Source organism: Bombus vancouverensis, chromosome 10 (genome assembly GCF_051014615.1).
Source record: "Bombus vancouverensis nearcticus chromosome 10, iyBomVanc1_principal, whole genome shotgun sequence".
NCBI lineage: Eukaryota > Metazoa > Arthropoda > Insecta > Hymenoptera > Apidae > Bombus > Bombus vancouverensis.
The window spans coordinates 13,628,588-13,641,828 of record NC_134920.1 but is presented as its reverse complement, the minus strand read 5'-3'; the positions used below and the strand labels follow the sequence as shown (position 1 = coordinate 13,641,828).

At 38.0% G+C, this 13,241-nt stretch overlaps 1 long non-coding RNA gene and 1 other non-coding gene across 4 annotated transcripts in view; both read left to right on the top strand.

The window, feature by feature from the left end:
- The window catches only part of LOC117163368 (uncharacterized), an 84,769-nt gene that overhangs the window by 67,899 nt on the left and 3,629 nt on the right, over nt 1-13,241 (top strand). The window lies entirely within an intron of this gene.
- Nucleotides 9,110-9,182, top strand: TRNAK-CUU (transfer RNA lysine (anticodon CUU)). Its single transcript has one exon. It is a non-coding gene; the product is annotated as a tRNA-Lys (tRNA).

Here is a 13,241-nt window from a genome sequence, read left to right as displayed (position 1 = left end):
GCTCTATCCGGATTACTTTGCATGGATTAATTTGCTTGGATTTAACTTAGGGTAAATGAGATAGAAATCGAAGATATTTTTATATTTTCACTTTATCAAGGATTTCAAAACCCGATTTATTTAGAAAAGGGAGTCTATTTCAAGATACACAGTAAAGTATAACTTTAGTTATCTACGGTTCTTGAATATCAAAGTAACTGTAAGTAATACGTATTTTAGCAGGCACGAATAATAGATAATTACTTGAAAACGATAATCTACGCTAAATTAAATAGTATTAGTTACCATGAAACATTCGGGGAATTATAATATAGAAAGTAGATCGATGAATTTCCTTCGCGACCAGCCCAATTATGTATTTTTTTTTAAATCAAGATAACAAACGACCAATCTTTTAAAACAAGCAACTCTTTATTTCGCAAGTAGCAATAACTCTGCTGAAAGCTGTAAGTGTAACATCGTTGCCCATCGCATCGGGTCGGTAGATTTCCAGCTTAGCTCGTAAAGTAGATCCAAATTCCGTGGCTTCATTAGACACGAGCTGCACAGGTACGTGTAGACTTACGATCCCCGATCCGAGAAATCGGCGTACACGTTTCTTATCTTTGAGCAGCATCGATAGTTCGATGCTGAAAATCAGACCGTGTGTATCTTGTAAAGGTAAAGGAAGGCGTCCTACGGTTTTCAGGCCCGGTCCCCAAAATACCCCGTGATAGAGTTTACGGGTTTCTCGAAGCACACCTAGAGAGCTTGGCAGGGACAATAAACACACAGGGGCATTTACAATGAAAGAGGTCGGATGTGAGGATTTTATTTTCTCCTTTTTCCCTCTCGTCCCTCTCCTCCTCTTCTCGTCTTTTCCTGAAGCCTAAAACTAATACGCCCTCACAGGGATGGGCTTGCCCTCGAACTCGCTATCTTCGCGCGCATTAATCATGCTGAAAGGGTTGCCACGAGAATTGTCCTCCCTCCACGAGGTATTGCCGCGTCCTGCTCGGTTCCAAAACTACGGCTAGCCGGCAACTTGAAACTTCGTTCGTGAATTCTTCCTGCTTTTTCTCGTCACGTCTTTACCACCAACTGTGTACCGAGCAAGTTGCAATAACGTTTTTGTCTGCCGGGCGTTTGCCTGTATGCCAGGCCGGGCGTTTTACAATTAGAAAGCACCGTGAAAGAATTTAAAAAGAAATAGTAAAAGAGAAACGCAGGTAAAGCTCGTAGATCGTAACTTTCCTACGTATATTCAACCTCGTGAAAGTATTCGAACATTCGTAGACATCGCCTGCGAATTTTTTACCTGTATTACACAAAATATTTTGAAATTTCGTTAAAATTTTTACGAATTTCCACCGCTACGATTATATTGGTAATATTTGGAACAAATACATACGTAGAAATTACAAGATATTCGATACATGAGTATTTCGCAGAGACCACAAAATTATTTAAACGGTCGATTATCGACTGTATTAATTAGATCGTTGAAAATTTATAAAAAACCAAATATTTAACTACAAATATAACAGAAGATTGTTTAAACGAATATCGATACTGGTTGAAACAGCAATCGAGAGACCAGGTGAATATAGAATATACGACTATTAAACGTCGACTCGCTTATTATTGCAATATTAAAAATATCAATTCCTTACAGCTTAAGATTTCCAATTAGATAGTAAGGTTTTAGATTAGATGTAACTTCTCGCAAAAAGTTCGTGCTAAAGTTTACGAATGAGGATGTAGATCGATGGAAGACTTGAAATTATGTTAATTTCATCGATGTCGTGAAAATTCATTATTTTACTAATTGGAGCCTATTGTTGAGATCTCCAGATACTTTGTCAATCGTAGATAGTCGTTAAGTGAACTCGTCAGAGAAATTGCTTTTGCTTGTCTTGTTCTTCGTTCCAACCGATCAAGAGAATGGGCTTGTTCCTGAACGCGCTATCTTTGCATACATTAATCACGAGAAAAGGGTTGGCAAGGGAATTGTTCTCTCGCCTGGATCGCGTCAGTCGGCTCTTTTGCTCGCCACCATTTTTTCCTACTCCGAAACTCTATACCCGTCTCAGAATTCCAAATTGAACTGCATTAGAAGTGTTCCGCGTGACGTTTCTAGATTTCCAGATAATGGGATTCCAGAATTCGTAAGACCTTATCTATCTCCGTTTTATCTGAAACATCTGCTCCGAAATAGTTTCTTTTCGAGTTGGAAAATAATATCGACTATATATCGATCAATTTTTTTTATAAAATAATTGTCGGAGATGATTATTTCGTCTGGATTTAAAAATGGACATCGAGTAAGCTAAAAAAATTTTAAATAATACATAATTCGGTCAAGACATATTTTCTTATACTTTGATCTTTTCTTAGTGTTCGGGCAATTGATTCAGTTTGAAATCCTTCGCAGAAAAATGATTTTACTTGATCTAGCCATAACCGATGAGTTCCATAAAACTTCGAATAACGATTTCTTTCTAGCAAATCTAATCGACGAATTCTACTCTGTCAAGAGTTACCTATATCAATCGATTACTTATATTAACTTATATTAGAATGGTAAAAAGATCTCTGAGAAATTTAAAGATACAAGAATGTGTAAAACGAACAAAGGAAAATTTCCATGAGATTTACAGGGTAAAACATATCTCTACTTTTTGCTAGGTTCCATTCCTTCGTCCGTACATACTTGTAAGAAAATTCATTTGCATAGACATCTGCACTTTAATTATAATCCTACTTCAGTAATGGGATAAGAAGGCTCGATTCGCAAATGCAAACGCGTTCGCTTTGCAATTATGAATTCAGAATCATAATTTTTACCAGGCTTATCACGATTTAATCTGATCGGCCGGGTAGACGTTAGCAATTCAGATGGACGAACGTTTCCTGTTTGCATTGTTTGACCGTTTACGACGTACGGGAAAAGTTGTGATCTCTGAACAACGTGCTATAAAGGTGTTTCATTGTGCGTCCTACGTGTTTTACGTCGCGATGCTGTTTACACGATCATCCGTGGACAACGTTATTGAATAGAGGCGAGGCATCGTAAAAGGTAGGTTGTCGCGCGCCGCGCCGGTTTCTTTTAGTGAAACCCTCGAAAGAGGGTGGCCTCGTGGTCCACAAAAGGGTTCGTGTCTCCGAGAACCTCGAGGCCCCACCACGATCCGAAAACGCCACACAGGTCGTGACTCGAAATCAGATATTGTTCAGACCTCGACTTCCTTTATGGCATATGATGGATGAAACTAATCGGTCAACCAGGTGACTATATACACCCTGCAGTTGCACTTGACTCACCATGACCACGGGTGGTTCGGTTTCCCGTGTGCTTTCGGGATCCGACCGCTTTCCCGGCATCGAATGGACGAAATATGATGCTCGTTCGCGTTTCATCTGGAATGTTTCCCCCTGAAAGGAGTGAATTTAATTGGTTTTAATCTATGGTATTTTTGAGGGTGGAAAGCGGCCGGATATGGGAATCGAGGTTCGTTTGATTTGTGTAACTTTCTTTCTTTTTAATCTCTCTGATAATTAACGGATACTATTTAATAAGTACGAGACATTAATTTCATAATTACGGGACAGTTTGGATAGATATTTATGTATTATACGCATCTAGGTATTTTTAGATATCTCTTCGTTTAATTTAAGATAACCGCGAGATATTCTCTGATAATAATTACCGAACGTCTTCTAAAAAGTAACATCGGTGCGATGAAACGATATCGCGCAACAAAAATACTTGGTTAGAAAATTAGGTAAAAGGTTTGTTAAAATTGCCTGGATAAACGTACTAACTTAATACCATAATTTCGGGAATAATTCGATTTGATAATTTCGCAAACAATACCGCTAATTAACTTTCGTAAAAAATAAATACTAAAAAAAGACTAACGCTATACCTTACGAGAAACTCGTTACAATCCGCAAAAACGAATCGTTATAAATCTGTAAAATTTGTATAGAGAACCACAGATCGAGCGCTTCAAGACTCCAGTAGGTCGTATCAAAGAAAATTATCGTACGATTATCACGTTGAAATCGTGTTATTCATATCGGAAGAACGCTTTCGTGACGATAATATTACAAAGTTTTAGGAACGTCTAACTGTTCTATCGGATGAAATCTGGAAAAGGAAAGAAAAATACACGTATCGGATATTCGAAAAAAATTTCGATATTCGAGGAATCCGTGGCTGGAGCGTTTGGTATTCGAACGGTGTTTCCTAAGCTTTGGGACCCTGTATCGCGCTAGGTAATCGTAGCATACTGAATTGCCGGCTTATAATGACCATAATTAAAGCACAATAACCGTGAAATCATATAAAGCGATCGATGCGTGTTGTGAACTGTTAATGGCTTTATTGGGAAATGGGAAGTAAGCGCGTGAAAGAGAATTCCGAGGGAGGTAAATTACACAGGCAAGTCGCCGATAATTATATAACTTTCATAAACTAGTCGCAATGTATCTAGTGTGGCCCAAGTATTGAATAAGGATTCCTTCGAAGCTACAAACGCCTCGTCGTTTCTCGCCACATCGATTTTCTCTCGAGGCGACAATTACACGAACGTTTCGAATACGAGCCTTCTCCTTTCTCTTTTCTTTTTGCTGCACACGCATATTCTAATATTATTATCTCTCGTTATCTCAATTTCGAGCGTATTTGTTTGCATTCGACCGCTCCCAGGTTGCAACTGATCGGTGCAACGCTCTTTGCGAAGTACGTTTGTTAGGTTTTAAGGGAATCCATGTTATACTTGTACGCATTAATGATGTTCAGCCTTGTTATGTTATACACGTTTTGCCGCGATGTTTCAATTTCTCTTTAACGTTTCTGCCGTCTTACGCGGCTATCAATGTTACGAAGATACCACTATATTTTATATTATAGTAGATACTTTGTGCCAGAATATTACGTAGAATGTCTACAGACGCGATAAAGAAGTTAGATTAAGCCTAGTATTGCGTCAGATATTATGTGTAATAGATTACGTGTTTCTTCGTAAACGAATAATTTCTAATGAAACTGTGACAGCTTTCGTTACATAATTTTCTACGTATGCCATTTTCGTTTATTATCAAAGTTGTTTATGGTATAAGAATATCAAGATGAAAATATCGTATCAGTGGCATAGACGGTAATTTGGATAATTGTAACTTTGTATATTGTTAAGCTTGTTAAATTGATAAGCTATGGTACCAAAATAGAAAATAGAATAGAGAGAAGTAAGTTGCTCCGTAATTATATGTATATGTAACAAGAAAACTGTATTAATTATAGCCCTGTATGCATTATTCCCATATATCTGATAGATGGTACCATATTTAGAGAAAAAACTGTGCATAATTGCATAGTAAGGAAATACTAGTATGGAAATTAATTGTAGCCGTTGTACACTCTATTCTCGCTAATTTGATAAGATGCATTTTGTATGGCAAAGTAGTGCCGTAATTACACGAAACGGAAACTTTATTAATTACAAGCCTATATTGCCTAATCTCTCAAAGTTATAATAATAGGCTACAGAAAGAATAACGTGTTTAATCATACAGAACTGGCTTAATTGTAGCCTCTAATCTCGCTGATCTGACAGGATACGGCTCGTATGGTAAAGAGGAGATCACGCGTTGTGTCATCAAACGATTACCTTATTATTATTTGTGGCCTTTGCATACTATAAATAAAATACAACGCGAGGCTAGGATCTTGTTAATCGCATTTTCGCGCAGTTCGATTTTTCTCGTGGAAGAAAACACGTTAATGACAACTCTTTGGTAACTCGATCTCGCTAATCTGACAGGAAACAACTTTTATAGCAAACGATTTCATACAATTATCTGGAAGAAGAAGGTTGTTAACCACCTCTGCTGCACTATAATTCTTCTAATCAGCAAACTTACTCTTCCTATTAATTATACGCGTCTCTTTAATAGTACAATCTCGCGAATTTGATACATTCTAACAGCATACGGAAATGTTCTTGCAAAAATAACAATAAAACCACCGTCTTTGTACAACCTAATCTTGTTTATCCGACAGGATGTATCTTGAATATTAAAAATAACATCCTCTGTAATCCCATACATAGAAAGAGGACTATCCACGTCTTTACACCCGTCTCATACGTTTACCCTCGTCGATTTAGCGAAAGCGTACACCCTACGAATGGAAGGAGACGATAGCTAAGCGACTAGCAGGGAAAAGGCGAGCCTATTAATCGCATCTTTCGCGTAGCCTAATCTCGCTGGTCTGATAGGGTGCATTCTTTGAAGTAACAAAGAGAAGATCGCGCATAACGACGCAGGAAAAAAAAAAAAGAAAAGACCGGGACGCCTCGTTAATTGCAACTTTTGCATAGGCTAGTCCCTTGAATCTGATAGGATAGGATACACTGTGTATAGTATAATAAAGAGGGGTCGTACGTAGGCATATAAAAAGGGAACGTCCGAAATACGCGAAGAGCAGCCCACGGGCTGAAATTATGCTTCGATTATTCGTGTCTGCCAGTGGATGAAGGAGAAGGAGCGCAGGTGGGAGGCATAGCCCGGCTAAGCAGCTTCGCACAAGTCACCCACCCTCTTTGCACGTGATCCATGCCGCTCTTCTCTCGCTCTTAGCTTTCTCTTATTTTACCTTCCTTCTTTTTTACCTCCTCTGTTCTTTTGTTCGTTTTTCTCGTACCTTTATCCTTATTCTCTGGCGGTCCTCTCTCCTGTAAGCCGCACGACGACGGCGCGGCGTCGTGTCTTCGGTCGAAAATCAGGGATGCGATAAGCAAACACTCTCCAACACCGCTCTATTATTAAACTATAAAATTTGACGGTCCCAATGGCGCAGAACCGTTCGATCGGTCGCGGTTCGAGTTTCGACGATCGATCGACACGATCCATCGCGTTCAACGCTTGATTGAGACGTTTTGCAGCGTTCGACGAACGAAGAATATTCGATAGATCTCCGTGGATGAAGTTGTAACGATCCAGGCGAAGCTAAATCCTGGGGGCAGCGATTTGAATTAGAACATGCCTCGAGATAGGAAGACCGGTTTAATGGCTGCGTTTAATAATTATTTCGTGTAAATATATTTAGGCTAACTACGTCGTATTTATACAAGTGTATATAAATTTTCACATATTGCGGATACATGTTTGTAGATATATTTCTTTGATTAGAGTTTAGAAAATTCTAATGTTCCAGATATCGTAATTTATAGGATGATTGAACTTTCTCTGTGTTTCTAAACGATAACAAAATAAGGGAAATTTATTTCCTGTAAGTAAAACGTACGGTGTATTCAAAATAATCGTATCGTTGGATCTTTGTTAAAAATACTCGTAATATTTAACAAGATTTCGTCATAAGAAGGTTGAGAACACGTTCGCAGCCCGATTCCAAGCAGCACAGAGTTAATGCGAGGTCCGAAGCTAACGACGCATAAAAATTAAAAATTGCGCGCGATTAAGTATAACAAATGCCACGCCATTGGTCTGTCTGTTCTTCGTAGCTCATTCTTTTGCCGGCGTAGCCTGGTCACGCCCTTGTTCAAACGTCGCGTTGGTGCCCCTAAGATGATTATAACATCATCCTGCCGAAAATCTACGTTATATACGTTGCACCACACAGACCAGTGATCCACTTCGATTCAATGACCACGAAACCTATAAAACGATTACCTATCGAACCTGCCTGAGATATCGATCTAAAGCAAAGAATCGACTCTTGCTCTTCAACGTTTTTTTAATTTTAAATTCGACTAGGATAAATACCGGTAGCATCGTGTGTGTCGTACACGTGTAAAACATTTTGAAACTTCATCGGCTCCGTAACCAGGCACTGCTGTATCGATATTTGAAACGAACTTAAAAATGTACAGGGTGATAAGAAATTATATGTCACGATTCTACATTGCTAGATTTTACGTTCTCGGTTCGATGGGAAACTTCAGCTTGGATTTCGAGGTAACGTGTTTTTCTTTGCATCGTGTTCCTTCCATCGATCACGACGATCGGAATCGTGAAAAGAAGCACGAGTCGTAACTCGATCGTTCTTCTGAGAAATCATGTCAAAGTTCAATCGGTTTCCACGTTGACGTTATTTAGAATACGTTTAGAATTTGTTTACGATATTATTCGCAATATGTTCACATATCGCAGTCGGACAGAAGGTACATAGCACGATAGTAACCATGAAACGGGAAATTGTTTCTCAGCACGTGAAATGACTTGCTCCAAATAGAAGGAAACATCTAACTTCGCAATTTTACATTATTACAAAACTAGTTAGGGTCAAAGTTGGCGCCGTATAATATCGCATAAAAGCATAATATAATCGTATACCTTTGTTGCGAGTATACAATAGACAAGAAGGACAGAAACAAATTTCATGTTTTTCTACTTACACGATCCCTCGAAAGCGTTATTGGCCGATCGTGAAGGAAGCAGATTCGAATGTTAAATATTTCCTCAATGGTAATCTACCTGGCTTGATACCGTAATAAAAGATCTCGTAAAGTATATGACGTTCGTCGTAAGTGCAGAGACGGGACTGCGATAGAACGGGACGCAAGTAAACTCTGGCAAACATTGCGTGTATATAGAACGGAAAAACGGTTGTAGTCGGTTTAGAATTTTCATTGCTACCACTGGTAAATTACGATTTGCCAAGTTTATGGCCGAGAGACTATCATCGACTGGTTGGTTGGTTGGTTGGTTGGTTGGTTGGTAACACCGGGTCGATGTCGAGCTTTCGTTGAAAATCGGCATAGGACGCCAACAGTAAATTTCAAAAGTGGAAAACTCGGCCTGTTGTAAAAGAGGATCGTGGTAACTTTTATTTTACATCGACTAAATAAACAGATAACATTATCTGCCTTCTCCGTATGAAATTATCGCCTTGCCTATAATGACACTTGCCGATGCAATTGCCGAAAGGATCGATAAGTTTTTGCACGTAGAATCCTCTCGCCCCCTGTTAATCGATTAATTTATATATTTTTTATTTCTCGTATCGTATCACACAAAGGATAAATTTATAATTTACAAACAATATACGTAATTATTGTAGTACTTCCTTTAATACAATATATTTTATCAGCAAATACCAAGAGCCCGGCTAGCTCAGTCGGTAGAGCATGAGACTCTTAATCTCAGGGTCGTGGGTTCGAGCCCCACGTTGGGCGATAAAATATTTTTTGCCTCTTAATTCTAATCGTCACTATTCTTTTTCTGCATATATATTTTTAATTAACAAAGATACGTCGGATATCGACTAAAGTATAGAAGATAATTCCGTCTACTAACGTGACGTAGACGTAAAGCGTTACAGTGTTTCCACATTTTTATTTTACATGCTATATTATATATTCAATCAGTGTTAACGAAAAAATCACGTTGAAAATTCGAAAGAAACCTCGATATCGTTACATTTCTAAATCGCGTTAATTGTAAGTATCGTGTTTTAAAAAGAGACCATTCTGTTTGCTTTCTATACGAAACATCTAGTTTTTGTTCAAAAATAGCCTCATTTCTATTTCAGCTTATACTTTTCCGTTTAATCTAACGCAGGATACGTAGGCATTCTTGGAGCTACCGAAGCTAAAAATAAAGTTTAAAATGTGAGTGCACTCACGTAGAATTTATCTTATTGTAGCTCGACACAAATGTTATGACATGTCAGTCTGCGCAATTTGAAACTTGCTTTTCGTCAGGATCGAAACCCTGATTTAGATACATTTCGTTAAATTGCTATTGTTGAAAGAAACTAGTTAACGCTAGTGCGTGAAAATATCTACGAATTTCATAAACATACATCGAACGTTCGATCGAATTGTGAAAAGAGTTGCCGTTTATTTATATTTAAATATAAATTCGCCTTGGAAACGAAGTTAACGTTTTCGTTAAAAGTTTAAACGTAAGACCCTTAACTTATTTCACGAGGCGGTTGTATATATACGTAGCTAATTAATGAATAAATAAACTGACAGACAAAAAAAAAAAAGATTTAAGAGACATTGAGAAAATGCGAAAGTTGTTTAGAAATTCGATGGTATCTGCTCTTGGGTGAGGAAAAATGGAGATTAGCTGCTAGACGCGAGGCCGTTTGTGCATAAGTTCAATGAAAGGAAAAACGTTTATTCTATATGAAAGTAATTATAGGTAAATGCCCCTAGACTGACAGGTGTCATTAGTCGATGCGGTAATAAAATTAGCTCTGTTGAATTATTTATTACCGATAAAATCAATGTACATTTATTAGAACACGACGGTACATTTTCTCATACTCTAAAATCGTTTACACGTATTTATAACGATATTAGGATTTTTAAGCTAATAGAAATATTAAAAGTTAAATTAAATTTTACATAACTCACGTGGAAGAAACAAAATATTATAAAATATTTAAAAATACATCTTTATATTTGGTCCTACGGTTGCTCTTTACGGCGTCCAGTTCATTCGCGTTTATCTATATCGAGCGAAGTCATATATCTGCTAGCTTTATCGGAACAGTACGATTTCAAGCAATTAGAATATCTTCCTTTCATCGGTTTAATTGAAAATTGACAAATTTATAAATAACGCAACGTTTCCGCTTGAACTCTCGACTTCAGCGATCGATGATAGATCTATTATCGTTTAAAATGCACTAAAAATTGCATTGCTTCGTTAGCGTTTCTATCTTTTATCTTCGTCTCTCGATTAAACTTTCTATCTTCTTTCGTTCTTAATTATCTTTCGCGTTCTTTCCTCGAAACGACGCGACACGACGACGGAATTTCAACATGTAAACCTACGTTTGCCAAAATTGACCAATTACGGTTAACGTTTCTGAGTTTACGCTTATTGTCCCTCACAATTTGATCCCCTTCCTCTTAAATAGATACCTAACCCAAATTGAGTCCTTCGACCGTTCATAAACTTTATTATACGTCAAAAACAAAAGAGAATCAACAAGAAACTCGAAACAATTTAACAATTTAACGAAATTAAGTACGGATGGAAGGTCTGGAGGGTCGATATTGCGCGAACCACGATGCACGATGAAAAAGAACGCATCGCCATGCAGTTCCTTTTATCCTCGTTCTTTCGTCGAAGATAACCTTATTCGACGTAATTGCTCCCTTCTATTTTGACACAAAACGATGCTTCTAACGAAGAACAGCTCGCTGTTAAGCCTGAATGAAGGCAGTTATGTGTCAAAAAATTGCGGAACTCTGTCTAGTTTGATATATTTGAGACAGTGTCAAAGATAAGATCGTGCCACTTGACCGATCGTCTAGGACCTAAGAGATCGTCAACGATCGAGAATCGACAGCCGATCATCTTCGATCTGTTTCTTTCGTATTATTTCATTCGCTTCGTCCGTTTCTTCTGCCACTCTTTGATCGCCCTGCGCGCATCGCATCGAAATAGGAAAAACTAGTTGTAAGGAAAGAAGCAGAAGCACTTGTTTATATGTTTCCAAGTTTCCTTGTTATTACATCCGGCGATGAGATGATATACTTGGCAACTTTTCGCTTAAGAACTAAATTAAGATTGTTTAACGATCAAACGTTGAAAATGTCTGGAGAGCACCTTTTTTTTTTGAAGAATAAACGTTAAATTATTACCAGATACAACCGCAAGAATGCTTTATTATTAATGAGTGCTTTATTGCACACGTATGCACATATGTATCTCTTAGAACTTTATTATCTGTCATCAGATAGAAAAGTGAAATTCCCTACAATAGCGCGTAGGTTAACTATTCCAATGGCCATACGGAAAGCATTAACCATTTAAACGATCCATTACTCGTGCAGTATTACATCATAAATCTTGCAAGTAATAAATGTAATTCCAGTCACTTTCGATCAAAACATTTCCATCTGGTCGTAGCCTAAAATTAACGTTTTCAAGGAATGGCAAAGACCGATATAAGTCTTAATGGATTGTCGATCGATCGTACGTAATACCATTCGTTTGACACATTCGGCACGAGTGTCTCGGACCTGGCTTTGAAAACATTTAACATTTTTTCACGATGATTCTCGCATGATAAAGTACGTATATACCGTTTGCGGTACGCGATCGCGAACACGATACGTCTGTCAAAGAGTCGATTCTCTTCGGAAATAACTTTCCGAGCGAGTAAAATTTTTGAAATTTCTGATAAATTTTACTTTATTTGGTATCGTATTATATTCGCGCTTATCGCGGTTGTTCCTTTTCCTCGAGAATACGCCGCTCTGGCGGGTGTAGCCGCGAACGCGTGGGCTTCGAGCTGTTAGAAATGGGTGGAGAGAATTCGGCTGTAATTTATGAATCGAGGCTCGCGCTTATCTGCCTCCAAAGCAATAATTATGCGAATTGAAATTTCTTAATAATAGAGCAAGCTCAATGATTTCTTCCGCGACGTTCGGTTACATATTATTCGTTGATTTAATAATGTCGTTAAGACGGGTCTGGCCGCAGCGCACGTCGACTTATCTCGGAAGCCTAGACCAATATGTATTTACGCCCACTTATTGAAATTTACGTCGATTCATATTTATAGATCTGGTCCGGTTGAGCGGTCACCGGTGTAATTAAACATTCACAGTATTATAAATTGGCCGCGTTTAATCACTCGTAATGTGAGTTTAACATCTAATGTGCGATCTCCGTGTTTGCATATACGTATGTACGTATTGTATATACATTTGGAACGTGGCTCTTCTGGTTGTGTTTTATAGTGCATTTCTCAGGAATCTACTGGTAAAGTGGTAGAATTTCATGATTCGCTGAACACGAACCGGGATCGCGGATAAAAATTAGTGTTAACGCGCGAGATGAATTATTACGTTATTAGTTCTCTACGTCCAGTTTTTGTTTATACGCGGGTTAATACTTTCTGCGGCAAATTCTCTTACAATTAGTTTCTTTCCTTTTTGTTCGCAGATACAACTTATATCATATTAAGTCGATCGGAAAATTCTGTCGCCAGATTTTCCACGTATATCTATAACTCTATCTCGTGGTTTCTACGAACCGCAGTTCGTTGAAATACACGCATTGAAACACACGTATTGAAATTGTTCGTTATCGAAAATGTTTTTACAGCAAATTATTCCACTATAAAGCGAATCGTAAATGTTGTAGTTTATACGAGCGTCAGTGTCGATTGATAATTATTAAATTTGTACAAGGCTGCCTCTGACAAGGAAAGTGTTCGCTATTGGTAATCAGCCTGCAGAAGCATTGGAAAGATAGCTTAAATA